Source organism: Pituophis catenifer, unplaced genomic scaffold (assembly GCF_029215685.1).
Source record: "Pituophis catenifer annectens isolate HBS135680 unplaced genomic scaffold, rPitCat1.0.hap2 SCAF_4, whole genome shotgun sequence".
Lineage (NCBI taxonomy): Eukaryota > Metazoa > Chordata > Lepidosauria > Squamata > Colubridae > Pituophis > Pituophis catenifer.
In genome coordinates this window covers 11,846,092-11,870,539 of record NW_027256884.1, presented here as the reverse complement: position 1 = coordinate 11,870,539, position 24,448 = coordinate 11,846,092, and positions in this window count along the sequence as shown.

Sequence of the window (24,448 nt, the reverse complement as noted above, 5' to 3'; positions counted from 1 at the left end):
GCTGCATTTCTCTTGAGTGAAGTTTAGGATGATTAAATTGTGATAAGAGAAAGCCACGCAAGAGAAGCCAGGAAAACAAACAGAGAAGCTGTCTTTCTGGGGGCAAAGGCTGAAAAAGAGGAGACAATTGGATGTTAAAGCAAGAAATAAACAAACCTTGTTGGGCAACAAGCCATGAAATTCCAGACAAATAGCTCTCTCTCTCTCTCTCTCTCTCTCTCTCTCTCTCTCTCTCCTCTCTCTCTCTCTCTCTCTCTCCTCTCCCTCTCCCTCTCCCTCTCCCTCTCCCTCTCCCCTCCCCTCCCTCCTCTCTCTCTCCCTCTCCCTCTCCCTCTCCCTCTCCCTCTCCCTGTCCCTCTCCCTCTCTCTCTATCTCTGTGTGTGTGTGTGTCTATGTGTGTCTGTGTATTTTATAATAGCACCAGCAAGATAAAAAAAAATATATTGAATTTTTAAATTGTCAAATAATTTGAAATTTGGCACCATACTTGCTCTTGCATTAACTAGCTGAACGAGCTTTGTAAAAGTCAGATAATTATCTGTCCTGTACATTGCTAACATAGGTCATTGGAGAATGTTTTATGGGATTTTTATGGTGCACCAAAAATCTAAATGCCTGTAGAGGAACGCTTACAGCTGGTGAACCCAGACCGTCTCACTAGTCCACCGGCTTCAATATTCTCTAATCCCCATTTTCCCTGACCTGGTGTTCTTGCTGAAAAGATGCTCAGATGTGCTGTTATATATCTTTGGACATTACCCAGGTGATTTGGCTCAAACTAGCTAAAAAAAAACCTTGTGGAGCTGTCCAACATTTGTACAGAGAGTTCATGCTATTGTGGGCAGCCCTTATTCCATTTAACCCAAGCAATATGAGTGATAGCACTTAGCACTTAGATTTATATGAGCTGTGGTGTTGCAGTGGTTAGAGTGCAGTACTGCAGGCTACTTCTGCTTGGGATCACCGGCTGCCAGCAGTTTGGCAGATCGAATCTCACCAGGCTCAAGGTTGACTCAGCCTTCCATCTTTCCAAGGTGGGTAAAATGTTGGGGGCAATATACTGACTCTGTAAACTGCTTAGAGAGGGCTGTAAAGCACTGTGAAGCGGTATATACAGTAAGTCTAAGTGCTATTGCTATATACTATTTCATAGTGCTTTACAGCCCTCTCTAAGTGGTTTATAGAGTGACATATATCGCCCCCAACAATCTGGGTCCTCATTTTACCCCCCTCGGAAGGATAGAAGGCTGAATCAACCTTGAGCCTGGTGAGATTTGATCTGCCAAACTGCTGGCAGCCATTAATCAGCAGAAGTAGCCTGCAGTACTGCACCACTGAGACTCTTAGTGATGCTTATCTCCATACTCAATCTCATTGAGAAGAGATGCATCTGATTTAAGCATTTTAAACCTCCTTTTCTCAAAGAAGACCCCCCCCAAAGGAGAGGGGGTGGGGTTCAACCTATTTTCCAAAGCACCTGAAGGCAGGACAAAAAGCATGTGGATGGAAACTAATCAACGTGAGAACCAACCTAGAATTAAGGAGAAATTTCCTTACAGAACAATTAATCAGCGGAACATTTTCCCTCCTGAAGTTGTGGGTGCTATAAGAGGTCAGACAATCATTTGGCTGAAATGGTATAGGGCCGTGATGGCATGCGTGCCCCAAGTGACACGTGGAACCATGTCGCCTGGCACATGTGCTGTAGCCCGTTCCTCTTCTGGGTTTCTGGTGCTCATGCGCGCGCGATAATCAGCTGGCCTTTTTGCATGCGGCAGTGCCGGAAACTGGAAGAGCTGGTTTTCCATTTTCCTGCATGAGCATGTGCATTGGCCAGCTGATTGTTATGTGCACATGCACACCAGAAACCCAGAAGACTAGCTGCCTAGCAAGCATGCATGCGCCGGAAACCAGAAGTTCATTTTTGGGTGCCACATGCACCCTAGGCAGGTCCTCTTCTGGGTTGTGGCCCTGATGCGCGCGCACTCCCTTTTTGGCACTCGGTGCTAAAATGGTTCACCATCACTGGTATAGGGTCTCCTGCCTGAGCAGGGGATTGGACTAGAAGACCTCTAAGGTCCCTTCCAACTCTGTTATTCTGTTATTCCTCCAAAACTCATCATTGGCATCCTTCAGTCTCAAGAGACTATGGCAGTGATGGCTAACCTTTTTGCCATCGCGTGTCAAAAGCGGGGGAAAAGTGGGGGGGTCATGTGCACACGTGCCCACACCCATATTTCAATGCGTCCCCACTTCCCGTGCACGGATGCACAACCCTCCCCACTCCCGCTTTTGGCACGCGATGGCATGGTGGGCCAGGTAGGCCCGTTTTTTGCCCTCTCCAGGCTCCAGAGGATTTTTGGAGCCTGGGGAGGGCAAAAACAGTCTCCCCCCCCAGAGGCCCTCCGGAGGCAGGAAACAGCCTGTTTCCCAACTTCCAGTGGGCCCAGAAGGCCTGAAAATCAGCTGGCCAGCGCACACATGGATGCTGGAGCTGAGCTAGGGTAACGCTCACATGCCCACAGATATGGCTCCCCGTGCCATGTGGCATGCGTGCCATAGGTTCGCCATCATGTGACTATGGTATCGTGCTCTGGAAAGAGGTCCTAAAACAGCATCTAGTGTGACTAAAAAGGCCAATTCGAGAGTGGCAATCCCTTCCACACTGAGGGCAGATACATTCTGTCCCCTGCCCAGACCGCAGATTTCTCTGGTTCCGGGACTGCCTCTTTGCCTCAGCCTGTCGAACAAGTGTCTCTTCAAATTGGAGAAGGCCATGATGTGTCTTTAGCCGCCAAGCTGAACGATCGGTGGTCAAGTTTTCCCAGTTGTTAATGTCCATTCCCAAGGCCTTTAGGTCCCTCTTGCAGATATCCTTATATCGCAGCTGTGGTCTCCAAACCTAAAGAGCTGCAAAACCTTACACGTAGAGTGAGACAGAACTCAGTGTCTTTTAAGCAACATGGAGTTCCCTTGATTGAGTTAAAATCAGAGAAGAATCTGAAACACCATCACTGGATTTATGAGCTGCAGTGAAAACCCAGTGACATCCACCTGTGTTCTGCTTAACTTACGTAGTACCTCATTAGCTTCCCTAAGCTTGGTTTTATGTAGATATTGTCATTGCAATGAGTTTAGTCCTGAGCCATAATTACTATTTGCCTCAAGGGGATTCAGTTCAACAATTGTGAGTTTCAGTGCACAAGAGTCACACCATCATTTGCTGGATGGGTTAATTTTCTTTCATGTATACAGTTCTTTGTATGCTCCAAGGCGCCCTGCCTATACAAATTGTAAAAAGAAGAAGGGACTCAAAGAAGGAAATTCATTAGCCTCTTTTCTAATATTCATGAATCTTATGCCCAGGCAGTTGCATAATGTTAATCAAGCTTCCAAAGGTTTTTCTTTTTCATAAATGGCAAATCTTCTTGTATCCAAGAGGAGCTTTAATTTCTTGCTTCATAAATGAGGTAACCCAGTCACATTTATCATCTTCCCTTTCCACGGGGTTTCGCAGCTACCCTCTTCAGCTATTGATCCTCTCCAGGCTCTGCAGGGTGAAGCAGGGAAAAGAAAGAATTGCAGACAGGAGAAATGTTCATGTCTCCATATGCTATGTCATCACACAGACATCCCAGCCAGCAATGGGTTTCCAACAGTGGTGGGTTGCCCCCGGTTCAGACCGGTTCACAAGAACCGGTAGTAAAACCGGCAGGAGGCTCCGCCCACTGCCCGGATGTCATCATAGGCGATCTGCACATGCACAGAAGCTTCTGTGCATGCGCAGACGCTTGGCACGTGTGCGCGCAAGCAAAGCAAGTGCATGCCCGCGATCCCGTTGTGAACCAGTAGTAAAGGTAATAGAACCCATCTCTGGTTTTCAATATTCTTACCACTGATTCGCCGCCCGCACACTCGCTTAATGTGTGCATGCACCTTCCTTGCATGTGTCCGTCCTTCTGCACATGCACTTTGCTCACTCACGTGCCTTCCGTACATGCGCCTAGCTTCAAAAATGTACCTAAATAGGATGTTATAGAGCTGGGGCGGGTGGGCAGGCCCACCTACGATCTCCGCTACTGGTTCGCCCAAACTGGTACGAACCGGCTGAATGCCACCTCTGATCACAGCGATGTCTGCACCACACAAATATCAAATCGATGCTCACAAGCCGCACCGAGTATGACAGTCTCAACACAAGCTCCACCCTATTGTAGCTGCACTACGACATTGCTCGCTGAAACATAACAGGCAGAGACATCCTGCAACATCACGATGTAATTTTTTATGGCTTTCGACTTCTGCAGAGTAGACCCCAAAGATTTCCAGTTCTACTAAGCATCCATTGAATCACTATGAAATAAAGGCACTGGATCCCATAAGGCTTTAGCCTGCCCAAGCAGAGTAACCGAATAGCAGAGTTGGAAGGGATCTTGGAATACTTCTAGTCCTGCCCTACACCATTCTGGACAAGTGATTATCCAATCTCTTGACTGAAGAACATTTGCAGGAATTGTTTATGTCGATCGAAAGGTCGGCAGTTCAGCAGTTCGAATCCCTAGTGATGCGTAACAGGGTGAGCTCCCGTTGCTTCTCCCAGCTTCTGCCAACCTAGCAGTTCAAAAGCATGTAAAAAATGCAAGTAGAAAAATAGGGACCACCTTTGGTGGGAAGTGCATTCCATGCGCCTTTAGCATTTAGTCATGCCGGCCACATGACCATGGAGACGTCTTTGGACAGCGCTGGCTCTTTGGCTTTAAAACGGAGATGAGCACCGCCCCCTAGAGTCAGGAACGACTAGCATATATATGCAAGGGGAACCTTTACCTTTACCTTTAGTCTAGTAAAGAAATAGGGGTGACATGATAGCAATGTTCAAACATTGGAAGGGCTTCCACAAAGAAGAGGGGTCAAATCCCAAAGCACCAAAAGGCAAAACAAGAAGCAATGGATGGAAACTAATCAAGGAGAGAAGCTACCTAGAACTAAGGAGAAATTTCCTAACAGTGAGAATGGCTTGCCTTCAGAAGTTAGTGGGTTCTCCATCACTGGAGGCTTTTAAGAAGAGACTGGACAGCCACTTGTCTGAAATGATAAACGGTATCCTGTTTGAGCAGGGGGTTGGACTAAAAGACCTCCAAAGGCCTTTCCAGCTATGTGTTCTGTATGCTGTACTCTTCTGTTCTGTTCTGTTCTGTTCTGTTCTGTTCTGTTCTGTTCTGTTCTGTTCTCTTCTCTTCTCTTCTCTTCTCTTCTCTTCTCTTCTCTTCTCTTCTCTTCTCTTCTCTTCTCTTCTGTTATTCACATCTTAAAATCCTCCTGTGATGGAGAACCCACCATATGGAGATGGAACAATATGTATTATCAGCAGCAATACTTAAATCATATCACTCTTTGAAAACCAAGTCTTTCTCCTGCTATATATCCAGAAAAATTAAGTAGGAAAAAAAAAAGATAAGAAAAGCAAACATACCTTTATGGCACAATTTATTGTTTTTGCTACCAGCCATGACTTCACGTTGCTGCTTTTCCTTTTAATTTTATCACTTGCTCTGGGATGTCCAAAGCTTAAATCAGTATTTCCCCAACTACATGCCAGAACATATGTTTGGAAGCTGTCAAAGGGCTGCAAGTACATTGTGAAAAATGGAAATAATTATAGCATTTTCTGAAGCCCAAACGCAACAGGCACAGGAGGCTGATGTCCTTCCATTCTTTGACATTGCTCTGGACGCAGGTCAGGTCTGTACCACTGGCTTGAGACCCTGATCCAGAAGTCAGGTATCAGGATCTAAGCAGAAAAATGAAAGGGACGTTAAGGTGAAGTAATCAGGGGAGAATAAACCGTAAACACTCTGCTAAGACGCATGCCCAAAGTTGCAGTTATTCATTTATGTAATAAATGTTTACAACCCTCCTTACAGGGCAAGATTTCAGGATGAGATAGACTCAATAAAAACCGTAAAACAACTGAAAAAACCCAATCATACAGAAAGATGAAACTATAAACCTCTAAAGTCCAATATTTTAGGTGAACAGCCAGATCCTCAGTTGACATTGAAATGCTCAGGAAAGTATATCCAGAGAAAGATGCTCCTTCTGCCGAAGGAGCTGCTGATCCAGTTCTACAGAGGAATTATTGAGTCTGTCATCTGCACCTCCATAACTGTCTGGTTTGGCTCTGCAACCCAACAAGACAGACACAGACTTCAGAGGATAATTAGAACTGCAGAAAAAAAAATTGCTACCAACGTGCCTTCCACTGAAGACCTGTATACTGCACGAGTCAAAAAGAGGGCTGTGAAAATATTTACAGACTCCTTGCATCCTGAACATAAATTGTTTCAACTCCTACCCTCAAAACAACGCCATAGAGTACTGCACACCAGAACAACTAGACACAAGGACAGTTTTTTCCTGAACACCATCACTCTGCTAAAGAAATAATTCCCTCAACACTGTCAAACTATTCACTAAGTCTGCATCACTATTACTAATAATCTTCTCATTGTTCCTATCACCCATCTCCTCCCACTTATGACTGCATGACTGTAACTTGTTGCTGTATCCTTACAATTTATATTGCTTGTTTCCTAGTATGATTTGATTGCTTATTTGTACCCTATGACTATCATTAAGTGTTGTACCTTATGATTCTTGATGAATGTATCTTTTCTTTTATGTACACTGAGAGCATATGCAGCAAAGAGAAATTCTTTGTGTGTCCAATCACACTTGGCCAATAAAGAATTCTAATCTAATCTAATCAATATCAAATTGCCAGACTATTAGACTGGTTTTAAAGTTGCCACAGATACTTGGAAGTCAGAATGGCATTCACTGACTGTAGCAGTTCTTCCAAACCTAGCAAAAATATGCTTATTCTAAGCATGCTGGTGACTGAATTGTACATCTTATTTAAAGAGCGGTCTTTTGAAGATCCTCTGAAAAAGCCAAAACTCAAGCAACATACGGTTTCTTCCTCCTCCCTCCCTGAAAAGATAGCTTTGTTTTATGGAGAGGAAAAATCCGTAGAAAAAGTGGCCATCAGTTCAACTCATTTTTAGTTCCCATGACAACTTAATGATTTGGTTGTGGAAACATTTTTGACAAGGATAGTCTCAAGGACTAGACAGCTGACATTTCCTCAGACAGATGCAGAGATTCCAGGACTATATTTCGTCTGAGTTTGGCTGAGCTGATATAATAGTCGGTCACACAGTCAGCCAGATGTTGAGACTGGGATATGCAGTATTGTCCTCCTATCAAGTCCTCCCCAGGGACTTGGGATAGCCAGATGTTGTTTAAAACATTAAAGGTATCCTAGCAGGATGTAAGCTGTTCCAAATAAAGCTGCCTTCTGCAATTGACCGATGGTGATTTTTGTCAATGCCAATGTATTTCAGTGGCGCTCCAGATGTTTTAGTATAGCACTCAAGGCACCTATTACTACTGATACTATCTTTGCTTTATTTTGCCGCAGTTATTCTACTTCTGATACACTTCTCTTCCTCACCCACCACCCCTATGAAAAGAGGGCTCAGTAATCCTGTTTTCTCCATGACAATCCATGACAAACTCATCTGGCAAAGCTTTTTCCATTGCTTTCTTTTCTCTTTGGAAAATAGAAGGCCTTTAAATCAAATTAACCTGGGTATATCATTCTTAAAATATGCCCTCCAACATTCAATTACCCTCTCTGAAAGATATGGAAAGGAAGAGACTTAATGGAGGTTGGCATTCATACAATTGCATCCTCCCATTTGGCATGGTGGCTTGCCTGAAGTGCAAATTCAGAAATAATAAGGCAGAGGAATGGACACATTCACAATTTATTGCATCCTTTTCATTGCCCTTCATTCTATTTGTTTGCTTGTTTTGCAGAAAGGCAAAGACAGGCTGGATTGCAGCCTGCCTGATTTGGTAGAGCAGTGGAGAATTAAGCTTAGAGGAACCGTAGTAGGTTAAATTAAACATGTTGTTTCCTAGCACAGCTATGTGAAATTGCTGCTTATCCATTTGGCCAACAGCCACCCACATGGTGTTGTACAGCTGTGAGTTTTGGATTCTCTGTTGATGAATATTTTGGCAGCCAAGACACCCCTGTCCAGCTGAATAATCTTTAAGTGGGTGTGAAGATAGGAGAGGAGCAGGAACACATTCTAAAGATTGGACTAGAAATTATATATATGTGCTATGAGTCCCCCATCTATCTGTTTGTTTGTCTGTCTGTCTGTCTATATTTATCTATCTACCTATCATCCATCCATCCATCCATATCTATTTATCTATCTATCTGTCTGTCTGTCTGTCTGTCTGTCTGTCTGTCTATTTCTCTCTCATCTCTCTCTCTCTCTCTCAAATAGTCTGTCTGTCTGTCTATCTATCTATCTATCTATCTATCTATCTATCTATCTGTCTGTCTATTTCTCTCTCATCTCTCTCTCTCTCTCTCGAATAGTCTGTCTGTCTATCTATCTATCTATCTATCTATCTATCTATCTATCTATCTATCATCTCTCTCTCTCATATATCATCTCTCTCTCTCTCTCTCTCTATCTCTCTTGAATAGTCTCTCTGTCTGTCTGTCTGTCTATCTACCTACCTACCTACCTACCTACCTATTGAATAGTCTGTCTGTCTGTCTATCTATCATTTCTCTCTCATCTCTCTCTTTCGCTCTCTCTCGAATAGTCTGTCTGTCTGTCTGTCTGTCTATCTATCTATCTATCTATCTATCTATCTATCTATCTGTCTGTCTGTCTGTCTGTCTGTCTGTCTGTCTGTCTATTTCTCTCTCATCTCTCTCTCTCTCTCTCTCGAATAGTCTGTCTGTCTGTCTATCTATCTATCTATCTATCTATCTATCTATCTATCTGTCTGTCTGTCTGTCTGTCTATTTCTCTCTCATCTCTCTCTCTCTCTCTCGAATAGTCTGTCTGTCTATCTATCTATCTATCTATCTATCTATCTATCTATCTATCATCTCTCTCTCTCATATATCATCTCTCTCTCTCTCTCTCTATCTCTCTTGAATAGTCTGTCTGTCTGTCTGTCTATCTATCTACCTACCTACCTACCTACCTACCTACCTATTGAATAGTCTGTCTGTCTGTCTATCTATCATTTCTCTCTCATCTCTCTCTTTCGCTCTCTATTGAATAGTCTGTCTGTCTGTTTATCTATCTATCTATCTATCTATCTATCTATCTATCTATCTATCTACCTACCTACCTACCTACCTACCTACCTATCTACCTATCTATCTAATATATCTCTCTCTTAATTTAGCTCTGCCTTGCAAGAAAATGTGAGCTTAATAAAATGGACAATAGCATAAATCAGACACATTGCCAAGAGCAATTGAAGAAGATAACGTTAAAATAGCAGCTAGAAACTCCTTTTCTGCCTTCCAAAATGTGAAGGGCAGTAAAAGAGACCAACTGGCCTAGTCAGGTTCTGAGACATTATGATAAATAATGTGGTAGGGTTTGTTCTACACTTAAACATCTCTCCCAGTGGTTCCATAGCCAAGCCTGCACAAATTCATGCTAGCTGTACAGCTATAAAAATGTTCAGGCTTAGAACAGAGTCTCCAAAGGCTTCATGGAGGAGATGTGCTTCCTCCTTACACAACACAACACAACACACACACACACGCACATAGATTGAAATGCATATGTCAAATGAAGAACAATGCAAGGTTCCTTTCCTGGTTCCCAGGAGACCCTCAAATATTGCATTCCTGGTTCTGCACATCTCGTGTAATCGCCTTTTAAAATCCGCCCGGTACTCGTGCAAAATCGTTACGCGTTCCTTACCAGTTTGATTTACGCACCTCACCCCGACAGCATAGCATTCCGCAGCCCTGTCAATTCCACTGGGATTATACAAGAAACCCAAATGCAATGATGCATGCCTTATGGCAGAGAGAAAGGGGGTGATATGAATGGCTCTATCAGCCGTTTACTTCATGATCCACGGATTGTACTGTATATGCAGTGCCATCCTGAGCAGAGGCTCGCACATCGTAAGCATATGCTTTCTGGCAGCTGGCATTTATACCACAACTGGAGAGGTAGAATCTTTATTCTGGGATTCAAATAAAGGTGAGCGTTAGTGACCTATTTCCTGTTAAGGCACAGTTAAATCAGCACAGCCGGTGTTGTGGCCCGCCAGTGGCCAGCGGAGCTGGTGGCAGACTCAGACAGTGAGGAGGTTGGGGAGGAATATGGAGAGTCTGGGGAAGGCTCTGATGAGTGCTCTGTGTCGGAGGCAGAGAGGGGACCTGGGCCATCCAGCAGTTATCAGCTGCCTTCGGAGTCGGATATCAGTGGGGCAGAAGAACAGCTGGAGCCTGTTTCCGATGTGCACATGCGCAGAGCTGCCAGGAGAAGGGAACAGCTAAGGAACAAGGGCTGACTCGGGAGTAAAGGCACAGGTGGATGGTGAATGGCCCCTCCCATAGGGAATAAAGAGGAGCAAAGGGGAGGGGAGTTTGCAAGAGACAATTAGTTCAATTCATGAGGGTGAAGATCTGTTCCTGACTTCTTGCCAAGTATTTGTTGCTCCAGCATGGCTTTTGGAAGATATCGGCCTGACAACTCTCCAAGCCCGATAAAGGTCTGTAGTTGTGAAATCTCATGAAAGACGATTTGCTGGGACTTTGCTGGAGAGGAATTTCCCTTTAACCTAAATAAAAGAGACTTTACTGGGATGAGGAGTCTGCTTCATGATCTTGGGAGGCCTTGGTCAGAACAGCCAGGATGTCAGACTTCGATGCTATCTCAAAGTAAATGAATTTCCAAACTGCCAATCTTTAAGGAAATCTTTTCTTTAATTGAGCACAGCAACCAGATCATGACTCGATGCAGACAAGACTGACTTTTTGCCCCCAATCCCTCCCTTTCCGATCCCCAAATCTCTGCTTCTCATTGGCTATCTTCCAAGTCATTGTCCAGCCTTCTTGTCTTGTCATTTCCCAGGAATGTCTCCCCTCCTCATTTCCACGACAACCCAACTTCAAAGGGATTTAGCAGGCAAAAGTTCAGAGCTTATCTCTCTCCTCTGCTCTCTATGCCAGCATTGAGGCGCTGACACAGGATCTCTGCAAGGATCCTGACTGTTCCCACAGGATCCCTGAGTCCATTAAAGTGGTCTTCTCATTGCTCTGTTCCTCCACCAGATCAGAACTTTTGAGTCAATTAGCCACATTCTGGAAGATGTATGCAAAACCAGTCTTGGGTGCTCATTAATATACAATTCAGCTTCATTTAATTCACTGAGAAAATTACCTGCAGATACTTTAGGCGAAGAAAAACTGTAGGATAGGAAAAGGCCATTTGAAAATGATTGTAAGTTTATGACTGCTCATTCCTCTCCCAATATATTTAGGCAGATTTGCCAAATTTATTTTCATTGGCCAGCCACATTCCGGTTCTTCAAATTCTCAAGTCCTGTCTCTGTTTTAATTCAAGCGTATAAAGGTTAGGTCCATTAAATATCACATGAAGTCCTTATTTTCTAAGCGTTAATTTGAACTTGATTCCTAAGGAACTGTGGTGGGAAAGCAAAGCTGTTTCCAGATGCTGCTAAATGACACCTTCTATCATAATTAATGGTAAGGGACACTAGGGAATAAATGGCATCTGGAGAATGACCTGTTCTTGAGTTAGACATTTACATAGAGTTGAACTTAAGCTCTTCAGCTGAGAAGTTAGGAGCTGCAGGGAAATTGGATGAACCCAAAATTTCAGGAGCAATTTTTAGCAGAATGGCAAGTGCAAATTCATTGCCATCATTTATTTTTATTTATTTATTTTTTAAATTTGATTTATATGCCGCCCTTCTCGGGAGACTCAGGGCGGCTTACAATGCATTAAGCAATAGCCTTCATACTTTTGTATATTTATACAAAGTCAGCTTATTGCCCCCACAAACTGGGTCCTCATTTCACCTACCTTAGAAAGGATGGAAGGCTGAGTCAACCTTGAGCCTTGGAGAGATTCGAACCAGCAGTAATTGCAGGCAGCTGTGTTAATAACAGGGTGCTTAGACCACTGTACCATCAAGGCCATTATTTATTTTTATTTATTTTATTTGATTTTTATACCGCCCCTCTCCAACAGGACTCAGGGCGGTGAACAGCCGAGATAAAACATAACATATAAAATTTAAAAGCAGTTTAAAAGACATTAAATAATTTCGGCCCTCAATTTAAAACAACCCAGTTAAGACCAATTTCAAATTAAAACCGAAAGGATGGGATCAAGCCAGCCCGGCTAGATGAAATAGATGTGTTTTCAGGGCCCGACGAAAAGTCCGGAAGTCTGGTATCGTGCGTATCTCTGGGGATAGGTCGTTCCAGAGGGCAGGTGCTGCCACAGAGAAGGCTCTCCCCCTGGAGGTTGCCAGCCGACATTGTCTGGCCGACGGCACCACATCATGAAGCTGATCTCAAGGATTCATCAAAAGTGGATTTTTGTAATGGAAATGGTGGTCCACTGAACAATAGTAGTCCCTAGCCCTCAATTTAAAAAGTGCTCAAAAACCTTTGCTACAGTACGTTTTACTGCATTATACCAACATAGGTTATAGAGATTTGCATCAAACTGCATCTCATCAAGCTTTGGACCTGTGTTTGGTGCAGCTCTCTCCACATCAAAAATTTAAAAGCACAGCTGTATGCAAATGCACAATTCAGACTTCTTTGGGGCAACACAAACTTTGACTGCACTAAGCAGTCAAACTCGATTTCATTGAGGGCCGCATCAGGGTTGTGTTTGACCTCAGGAGTGAAATGCTCCTGGTTCAGACCGGATCGCCCAATCCGGTAGCGATGGTGGCGGGTGGTTTGGAGAACCGGTAGCAAAAATCCCTGCCTTCCCCCCACATGCCCAGCTGAGCTACGCGATCATCAGAGACTTTTAAAAAAAACTTTTAAAAGCATTTTTTCTACATCATCTTCGGCCAAAAAAATGCTTTTAAAAGTTTTAAAAAAAAGCCTCTGATGATCGCGCGGCTCAGCTGGGATCGTCAGAGCGTTTTAAAAGCATTTTTTTTAACAACCTCTTCAGCCAAAGAGGTTTAAAAAAAAAAAGTTGGCCACGCCCACCCAGTCACATTACCCCCACCAAGCCACGCCCAGAGAACCGGTAGTAACAAATTTTACATTTCACCACTGGTTTGATCTCAGGGGGCCGGGTTGGCCGTGGACAGCTTGGCATCACTCATGTCAGGGGCGCCTGTGTCCCAATTGCTCTGTCAGCAAAAACAGAGCTTGCAAAACTTTTCGCTGACAGAGGCACTGCAGGCTGGACCTTCACTGTTTCCAGGGTGGCCCCACAGGCCAGATCTGAGCACCTCGTGGGCCAGATCCGGCCCACATGCCTTGAGTTTGACACCCCTGATTTAGGAGAATGTAGTGAATCTCTTGGCAATCCTGAATGGGAAAATGGATTGAAGAGCTGGTTGGGCTTCTTTAAGTACTCAAGTGACCACTACTGAGTAAAAGGGCATTCTGAGTACTCGTTCGTAATAAAAGCAGCCCAGATATTGGCTGCTATTATCTATGTGTTCTGCCCCAGCTTCAGATTCCCAGAGAATGTGACACACACCACGCTTCGCAAACACTGTTTAATTCCAAACAAACCCTTTTCAAGAATGCAGGCTTCCCGTGAAAAGGGTCCTTATCAAAGTTATTAAGAACAAAGTCTGACAAAGGTTGGCAACCAGCCCAGAAAACCAGATATGAGAAGTTGCTCGCTCTCCAAGATGCTCTGTAGTAATGAGACGTTGTTTCTAGCAAGAAAGCACTAGCTGTGTGCGACTTAAATAGGCTAAGAGAGTGGCCAATTATCCTCAAGCCCTACTCTTGAGTAGACCTCCTCTTCCTGAGTAGCCACTCCTGCCTTTTGGCAGCCCTGCGTGCCCAAGCATTGAGGAGAGGCTCCTCCACTTCGCTCTCTCCACTGGAAGGAGCCTCTGGAGGTTCTGAAGGCCCTGGCTGAGTCTCTGCCTCTGGCATCACATCTTCTTCAGCCTCCTTGTTGTCCAACGCGAGCGCTGGCTGTGCAGGTTGCTGGCGTGACACCACACCAGGTGTCGTGCCATCGGGATCAGCCACGATCTGCGCAGGCTGCTGGCGGGCCACAACACTATGAAACTCATCCTAGCTTGACCTCAAGCTGGAGAACTGCCTTCTCTAGTTGAAATAAACCAACCCGACCTAAATGTCCCCCAAAGTTTTATCTGTAGCTCTTCTGATCTTAATTTCAATGGATGCTTCACATTAAAAGGTCTTCCATGATGGCAAAAACAAGAACGTGTTCTAAATATTCAATTATTTGAAATAAGAGAGGATGTAAAAATTACAGCTGGGTAATCAAATGAGATATAATTCAGTATCAAGTATACCAGAGAAATTTGCATCCAGAATTGTAATCAGCGTTTCAGGCAGTATAAATTAAGCACACTGATAATAATTAGATTTTGCTATATCATACCAACACGTGGACTCGAGTTACATTTTTTTTCCTTTTTTTTAAGTGAAAATTTTTCAATTTTTGGATGTGAAACTTGTTTATTAACTTGAAACTATTTTAAAAATCTGGTTAAGAAACATTTTTCTACCTGCCAAAGTTTTCCTAATAGGCATGAAATAAGGTCATTATCTTCATCTTTGCACAAACATAAGTGAATATGGGTTGCCCATCTGCAATGGTAGTATTGGATTAAAAAGTTTGGCAAGGGAAAGAGAAGTAAAGAGGAAGTCAATGGATGAGATAAATGTAAGGGATCAGGAATACAGTGGAATGTCCATGGAAGATGGTACGTCACTAACTAGTATGGAGGGTTTTGATAGTGACAATTTTGGAAATCTATGGAGGAGGAGGAGGAGGAGGAGGAGGAGGAGGAGGAGGAGGAGGAGGAGGAGGAGGAGGAGAAAAATATAAGAGTTGGAAAGACTAAGAAGAATGTCTACAACTGCACTCACTATTGACAATTATTGACCATTATTGACCCTTAGCTCTGATGGTTTTTAAAATTTGTAATGTCCCAGAGATATAGCAAAATCCTCTGCTTTGTTTGCATAGCAAGTTACCTTATTTTTCGGAGTATAAGACGTACCGGACTATAAGACGCACCTACCTTTTTTGGTGAGGAAAAGAAGAAAAAGAAATCTCCCTCTGCCTCTCCCTCTGCGCAATTTTGCCTCGTTGCAGCAAACAGCAAACAGCCTGCTTTACTTTCATTTTCGTTTTCAGCATAACTTGATTAGCACAAGGGAAAAAAAAAATCTGCTCCAGCAATTTTCTTCCTTGCAGCAAGCAGCAGAGGCCTGTGCAAAACAGCTGAGAGTCGGGAGGCCGATCCAATCAACTTATGCTAATTAGGATGTGCTGAAGCTGAAAGGAGCTGTTTTTTCTTGCCGTTTGCTGCAAGGAGATAACTTCTGGGAGGCAGAGGCCAAAGGGTGGGGGCCAGTGGGTGGGCAGGGCTACATTCGGTGTATAAGACACACCTAAATTTTCACCCCCTTTTAGGGGGGAAAAAGGTGCGTCTTATAGTCCGAAAAATACAGTAAGCATCAAAGCACAGGAAGTCAGGAGCCAAGGTGGTTCAAATGAATACAGGTTTATTGCACGATAACACTCTCTACAAGAATCTGAACTACTAACAGTCAAAGCAAATTGGCGGTAGATAACAGTCAATGGGATTCAGTGAGGGCTAGACTTAGATCTCTTGTGGGCGTGAAGGGATTCAAGACTGATGACACACTTGATTCCTCTCCTTTGGGCTCAGTTTGGTCAACACGTACATTAAGCAAATCTCAAAAATGGGCTTGATACTTATTTCTTAGTTATCGCCAGCTATATATGAAGTGACATCTGAAGTATTAAATGGGACTTAAGATCAGGGGTGAAATGCTCCCGGTTCGGACCGGCTCAGGCAAGTAGGTAGCGATGGCGGCGGGCAGTTCGGAGAACCGGTAGCAAAAATCCCTGCCCCCATCCCCCATGCCCAGCTGAGCTGCGCGATCATCAGAGGCTTTTTCTTTCTTTTAAATGGCTCTGACAATCCAAGCTCTGACGATCCCAGCTGAGTTGCCTGATCAGCAGAGGGTTTTTTAAAAACCCTCCGACGATCAGGCAACTCAGCTGGGATCGTCAGAGCCTTTTTTTTTATTATTGAAAAGTTTTATAAGAAATACAAGCATTTTCTCCCCCCCACCCTTTCCCCCTCCCCTCCTTCCCCCCCACCCCCTCCCTAGACTTCCCAGAACAGGCACCGGGTATAGCATTCACAAACATAAAGCTAAAATATGCTAACAAATTATTGCATTCATATTCTCCCTAAATCTTTAACTCCTTATAACTCAAAAACTATAAACATAAACTACTTAAAAATATTTCATTCATAAGCTATATGAATCTTATTGTTTGGATACTTTTTTTGCATATAGTCAATCCATCTTCTCCATTCTGATATGTATCTTTCATTCGAATGATCTTTAAGATATGATGAAATTTTTGCCATCTCTGCCAGATGCACAACTTTTAAAGTCCATTCCTCAATGGTAGGTGGATCTTCCTTCTTCCAGGACTGTGCCACCAGTAATCTGGCAGCTGTTATTAAATTCAAAACCAACTTGGTCTCTATTACAGTACAGTCCGTGACTATTCCCAACAAAAAAAACTGTGGCGTAAATTTAATTTTTTTCCTTAAAATATTTTGAATAATCCACCATATTTTTATCCAAAAAGCCTTATTTTTTTTACCTGTTTTAAAAACCCTCCGACGATCAGGCAACTCAGCTGGGATCGTCAGAGCCTTTTGAAAGCATTTTTTTACATGGTTTTACACATAAAAAATAGTTTTAAAAGTAAAAAAAAAAATTGGCCACGCTCACCCAGTTACATTACCCCCCTCCCCCCCACCAAGCCACGTCCACAGAACCGGTAGTAACAAATTTTAGATTTCACCAGTGCTTAAAATGAAAGATAATATATTCATAAAAAAAAGAATAGTGGCATAAATGTTCAACATATTTTCCCTTGTAGATTAATTGTTCTCACAATGGATGAAGGGCACACTATTCAAAACTATTTATCATTAGGAAGCATTACTGTTAAGAACATGCCATAATAATGGAGAATTATTTTAGTTTGCTATTTATAGTTGTTTCACTTTGAATGAAGGGCTTTATAACAAGAGTCTCTTGTGCTAATCCAGGCTTTTAAAAGCAAGGATAGGAAGCACCCAACACACCACCAAGTAAAATTAAATATGAAAGTGAATGTTAAAATACTCACTCCTGAAAATTTCACCAGAATTCATCCTATGTGCATATGCAAAAGAAAGAAAGAAAGGAAGGAAGGAAGGAAGGAAGGAAGGAAGGAAGGAAGGAAGGAAGGAAGGAAAGAAAGAAAGAAAGAAAGAAAGAAAGAAAGAAAGAAAGAAAGAAAGAAAGAAAGAAAGAAAGATCAATCAATCAATAAAAGTGAAAAGATCAATATCCTAGGGACTGAATGGTCTTAAGAAAAATAGAGAGAGATTTTCAGCCAACTTCAACTAGAAGCAAGTCAAGATTTATAGCTGATCTCTGGCACCTGAAAATTATACCAGATTCAGCAAGACATTTTGTAGATACCTCCTGGGTATGTTCAAATTCAATATAATCAAGTTCAGCTTTTAAGAAATAAACAGGGCTAGATTTTTCAAACAATAAAACATCAAAAGAGCAAACCAGAATGGCAAGCAAGTGACTAGAACCCAAAACCCCAAAAATGAGACCTGGTGGCGCAGCTGGCTAATAGCCTGTAATTAACATTCAGCTGTCTGCAATTACTGCAAGTTTGAATCTCCCCAGGCTCAAGGTTGACTCAACCTTCCATCCTTTCTAAGGTAAGTAAATTGAGGACCCAGTTTGTGGGTGCAATAAAGTGACTTTGTATAAATATACAAAAGTATGAAGGCTATTGCTTAACGCACTGTAAGCCGCCCTGAGTCTCCAGAGAAGGGCGGCATATAAATCAAATAATAATAATAAAAAAAACTTAAAAAGTAAAAAAACAACAACATGAAAATTGTTTTAAAGAAATGCCCTCGTTGAACATCCTACAGAAATTTGAAATTTTAATTTATGGATAAATGGGTTACCGAGCCGGGGATGAATAATTATATTTTCCTATAATTATGCTTTCCTTTTAAATTAATGGACAAAGTCCAGAGAAATTAAAGAATTTTTAAAAAAGTCCATTAACTAGACCCAGTTGATGAATTCTTATTGTTATTGTTGTAATTATCATGCTGCCAATAGATCTCCAAATGTTTTTATTTTATTTTTGTTATATGAGCTTCTTTGGAAATAGTCACAGTGTAAATTGAGATGGGATGGTTAACCACAAATGAACCAATGAGGAAGTGACCTGAATTTCGGAAAGAAGCAAATTTGTAGGTAAGCTAAGCAATACATGTTTGCATGAACACCTATCGGTATGGTTGTCTTCACGCAGATGGGATGACTGTGACATAATCCCAAGAGATTTTCAAACATTTTGAGCATCTGTTAATTATACAAAAGCAAAATGGCATAATATTCTCAGTGCCCAAATATGAAGATCTCTTCAGTGAGAAACTATAGACCTTAAGGTAGATATTCCTCAAACTGATGTTGATCAGATTGCTTGGCTCTTTGGTGTAGAGTTTTAAACCAGATAATTATGTTCCTAAAATTTGTTGGGATTACTACTCCTAAAATTTCCAGCACTTTTGAAGTTATCAATGAGAAAAAAGTAAAGAATCTTATTATAGCTCTTAGAGGCCTTTATTTTAATTTGTCATGGTGTGCTCAAGAATTCACCCAAACAACACCAAATTTGGGGTTAAGGAAAATATTGCATTAAAAAAAAAACCTCTGTATATTTGAAGGAATTGCAAGAATTATGTACACAATTCCATATGTTATGGAATATATTATCTCACAGAAGTAAGAAAATTTTAAATGAAAACAAATTTCGCCCTCAAGACCTTTCTATTTCAACAGGCTGGCCTGGCCTAACTTTCCCTTTTTAAATTGTAAATTTTAAATTTGTCTTAACCATTGGGGGTGTTTTTAATTTGACCCGGGCCAAATTATTTAATGTGGTTTTATACTGTCTTTTAAATTTTGTAATCTATGTGTTTTATTTTTTAGCTGTTCACCGCCCTGAGTCCTTCGGTAGTAGGGCGGTATATAAATTTAATAAAATAAAAAAATAAATAATAAAATAAATTTGGATTCAATAGGAGTCTTTAAAAAAAAAATCTCTGTATGAAACACTTTATATTAATTCTCATTCTTTTAAGTTCATCTCAATTTTTCTTTTGAGCTTGTTTCTCTAGAATTTCACTGTTACTCAGAGTTTACTAATTTTGCCATTTTATTCCATCCCACTTGATACTTAATAGCCACAAAAATCTAAACTCACCTCAGGTGTGAAAAGAGAAAATACTAGGAGGAATTAGAGCAGTTGAAAACCTTTTCCTTCATACTCAATTTGCAAAGTGCACACTCTGATAATGTCATACCCTTGCCAAATTACTGTGCCCAGAACATGGAAGGGTTATAGCCAAGTCCTTTCTCAGTGAAGTACAAAGACTAATGAAGGGGTTTTCCTTTCTGGATTAGTTTGAAGATGGATGGGTTCATAAATATCAGAATTCAGTTCTGTCAAATGTTCTCTCTACCACTCGTAGCGCAGCATCGCTACTTCTGCGGATGGTTGTGTCAGCACAATTCACTACTTCGCTATCTCCTCTGGAAGGACTGAAGCAAAACACATTGGAATAATACTGCAGATGTAGAGAGTGAAATGTTTTTAAGACAGAGGGACAGGAAACTGCGTCGTACATGGAGATTCATCTGTTTCACCTGTTTGGAACAGTATTATCTGTATTATTATATTCATTTCTGCCTCAACAAGGAGGATAGAAAAATATCTTGATTTAGATAAAAGTGCTCATAGAAATGCAGGGAACATCTGCCTTGACAGAGCAGTGACAAATATATTTTTGCTGGAATTTGTCTCACTCGGTCCAGCAATCCTTTGGTTTATTTATTTATTTTTTAAAATTGTTTTTATTAAACTTCTTTACTTTTAAAAACAGCGGGGGGGGAAGAACAAGGACAAAAACAGAGTAAAAAAAACATAACAAACATAACAATACATTATATGTTATTTTTACAGCCTTCTGCATCAACATACACCTTGTCTATTTGTGTTCAGTTCTTCTACTGAATACATACACTTACATTATATTTATTTACACAACCAATACTATAAGGTTAACAATAATTAGTAACATGTAGTTCTTTATTTCAGTGATATTAACTTAAATTTCCCAATTCTTATTTAGATTTCTTTTTTCTAACTATTTGTAGAATTTGTTCCACACTCTATAATAGTCCGAATCTTCTCTTTCCTTAATTTCCATTGTCATTTTATCCATTGTAAAATGCACATTGTAAAATTTTCCTAATCACTATTTCGTCTGGTGGTATATTATTTTGCTTCCACCCTTGTGCAATGGTAATCCTTGCTGCTGTTAGTATGTGAAGTATTACATATTATGAGCAACCTTTCAGTTTAATATAGAGCAGTGATGGCTAACCTTTTTGCCATCGTGTGCCAAAAGTGGGGGGAGTGTGGGTGAGGTCGCTCACGCGCATGCCCACACCCATAATTCTATGTGCCCTGCCCCCTGCGCATGCGTGTGTGACGTCCCCCCTGCTCCCCCCACTTTTGGCATGCGATGGCAAGGTAGGCCCATTTTCCGCTCTCCCCAGGCTCCAGAGCCTTTCTAGGAGGCTGGGGAGGGCAAAATGGCCTTCCCCACTCCCCCGGAGGCCCTCCAGAGGCCCTCCGGAGGCTGGAAACACCCTTTTTCCTGATTTCTAGTGGGCCCAAAAGGCCCAAAAATCAGCTGGATGGCGCACGCATGCATGCTGGAGCTGAACTCGCGTTATGGCTCTGCGTGCCACCTGTGGCACATGTGTCATAGATTTGCCATCACGGATATAGAGCATGTGGCTTAGATTTAAAATAAGAATAAGGTGGCCTGATCAGGCAAAATATTTGGTCCTCTTGATTCTCTGTGTGCAAACTACACCGATACAAATAAATTACTAGCACATTTATGGTAACAGATACTGATGGTATAAATGCAAGTGAAATCCAAATCCAAATAAAACTTGAACACAGTCTTCTTGGAGCAGTATGGAAGAGAATTTGCATGGCCTTGTTTTAAGTATATCTTTTCTTTTTTCTGCATTTGTGTTAGAAGCACTGAGGCTCTTCTGGATTGAAAGGATTAGCCGGTGACATCACCGGAGGATGCCTGAGTGGGGTGGTGGCCTAGCCGTGAAGCTAATCACCTCCTGTTTGGAAGGTTGAGAGTTCAATCCTAGGTAGCGGCAGATATTTCGTGTGCACATTTGCGAACCGGTAGGGAGGGTACCATATTTTTTGGAGTATAAGATGCACCGGAGTATAAGACACAGCTTAGTTTTTGGGGAGGAAAATAGGGGGAGGAGGAATCTGCCTACCAGGTATTCATCTGGCTAGCATCCTTAGTTTGGTCAGCTTCAGCACATCAGTTTGCTGGTTTTTATCCCCTGCTTGGGGGTAAAAAACAGCTTCCTGAAGCACAGCTGATCTTTGGAGAGAGAAGCAATGAGAAAAGCAGGCAAACCACGGAGATTGCCTCACTCGCTAGTGCCTCCTTAGGGCTGAAAAAACTTCACAGCTGAGAGTCAGAGGGAGCAGGCAAATCAGGGAAGTGGAGATTACTTCACTCGCTAGCGCCTCATTGGGGCTGAAAAAAAAGCTTCGAAAAAGCTATTCAGAGTATAAGACGCACCCAAATTTTCAGCCTCTTTTAGCAGGGGAAAAAGTGCATTTTATACTCCAAAAAATACGGTAAGTGAATTTCACCCCTGCCAGGATCATGTGATCAAAATTCTGATGCTTGGCAACTGTTTTGTACTTATGACCATGGCAGTGTTCAGAGTCATGTGGCCACTTTTCACAACCTCCTGACAAGCAAAGTCAACGAGGAAGCCAGATTCACTTAACAACCAGGTTACTAACTTATCAACTGCAATGATTCAATTACCAGCTGTGGCAAGAAATGTCATAAAAGGGGTAAAATTCCCTTGACAAATTCTCACTAACAGCATAAATTTTGGATTCAGTTGCGGTCATAAGTCAAGGACTACCTGTATAGAAAGTCCATACAGAGAGTAGTGAGGGCAGCCGAGAAGATCATAGGAAGCTCGCTTCCTGACATTCAGGATACTGCTTACAAGCACTATGTGCTTAGAGCTCAAATCATGGTCAGAGACACCCCCCACACACACACTTTATGGTCTGTTTCTGTTGCACCCCTCTGGCAGGAGATTTCAAAGTATTTCTAGCAGGACTACCAGATTCTCTAACAGCTTCGTTCCCCATAACATCTGTCTGGTAAAGTTGCAAGATTCATTTTTCTCACCATGTACATGTATACATCTGAACTAGACTGTATTGTTACTCTGCATCATATAATATATATGGGCATAGGCATAATTTTGTATTTATTTATTCATTTATCTTGTCATGTTTATGTAGTGCATATTGGAGGTAGTGTCCTTTTGAGAGCTGTATGCCTATGCCTGTCTGTTTGTCTGTCTGTCTGTCTGTCTGTCTGTCTGTCTGTCTGTCTGTCTGTCTGTCTATCTATCTATCTATCTATCTATCTATCTATCTATCTATCTATCTATCCTATTTCCCCCAAAATAAGACATCCCCTTATAAGCTGAATCGGGCTTTTGAGCGCATGGCAATAAGGCCAAGCACTTATTTCAGGGTTCAAAAAAATATAAGACAGGGTCTTATTTTCAGGGAAACACAGTATTTATCTATCTATCTATCTATCTATCTATCTATCTATCTATCTATCTATCTATCTATCTATCTATCTATCATCTATTATAACTGAATAAAGAAGAAAATTGTAAAAAAAAAAAAAAGTTTGTCTCTCACCTGAATGAATATTTGTATAGTATGGTATACATAATTACCTTAAAGTTATCCATTGTAGGACGATGGCATATCTGGACTTGTACAACAAAAATTAAAACCTACATCTAGGTCAGAAAATCAATAAAGAGTCAAATGTTTAGAAAGAGGACGGTAACAAAATTGCATCAGATAAAGTGAAAGAATTACTCAGCAGAGGTTTATATAAGGGAAGTGATAGAATATTATCAGTTTGCTTGGGCTAGATTAGATTTTTTAAAAAGTGCACATATACGTTGGCATTTATGAAATTCCCTTAGTATTTATTGCTCCAGACATATTGCTTATTTTAATACACGTTGAGAAATGTATTTTATGGCATATTGAAGCGTCAGTACGTTTTATAAAATATTGCACTATTTTTATTTTTTTGGGGGGAGGGAAATGAAATGCTCTTAATTTATTATTAAAACTTTCTCTATTCCTTCAAGTCATTTAAGGAATACTGTGGGGTTATTCAAATGCAAATGAACTAGAAAATAAAATAGTGGGGGATTTTAAGACCATTAACCTCAAGCAATTATTTGGGGGCAACAGATTCCAACAAGTTCTGAAATTCTCTCCTTTTGAACTTCATGTCATTACAATTTTGGTTGCTTTTTGAGATTCTGCAAGTTCTTAAATCCCAGGTCCATACTTGGTCCTTCAACCAAGTCCAACTGTACGCTAATAGACAGACATCCCTAAGACAACAAACTCTGCCACTCTTTGTAGAAAGGTAGAACAAAATCTTTTTAAGGAGACATTTTACCTTCCTGTTTTTATAGGTATAGAGAGGTATGGGGACTCAATGGCTTAAAGCAGGCGTGCCAAAATCAAGGCTTGTGGGCCTGATCCAGCCCACAATGTGATCGGATCCAGCCCGTGGGGCAGTGGTGAAATTCAATTTTTTTACTACCGGTTCTGTGGGTGTGGCCTTGTGAGGGTGGTGTGGCTTGGTGGGTGTGGCAGGGGAAGGATACTGCAAAATCTCCATTCCCACCCCACTCCAGGGGAAGGATACTGCAAAATCCCCATTCCCACCCCATTCTGCGGCCAGCCAGAGGTGGCATTTGCTGGTTCTCTGAACTACTCAAAATTTCCGCTACTGGTTCTCCAGAACCTGTCAGAACCTGCTAGATTTCACCCCTGCCATGGGGCCATTCTGGAAAATGTAAGGGACCGGCTTTGGCCCAGTCTAACTGCATCACTTTGGCTTGGTCTACCCAATGTGACGAGGCCAGTGGGGCTTCAGCCCAGTCTATCCAATGGGAAGTGGAAAAATGCCAGCAGTTTGGGGAGTGGCGTCAAGCTGGCTATGCCCACCCAGCTGGCCATCCCCAGTGAGTGGTATCAATCTGACCAT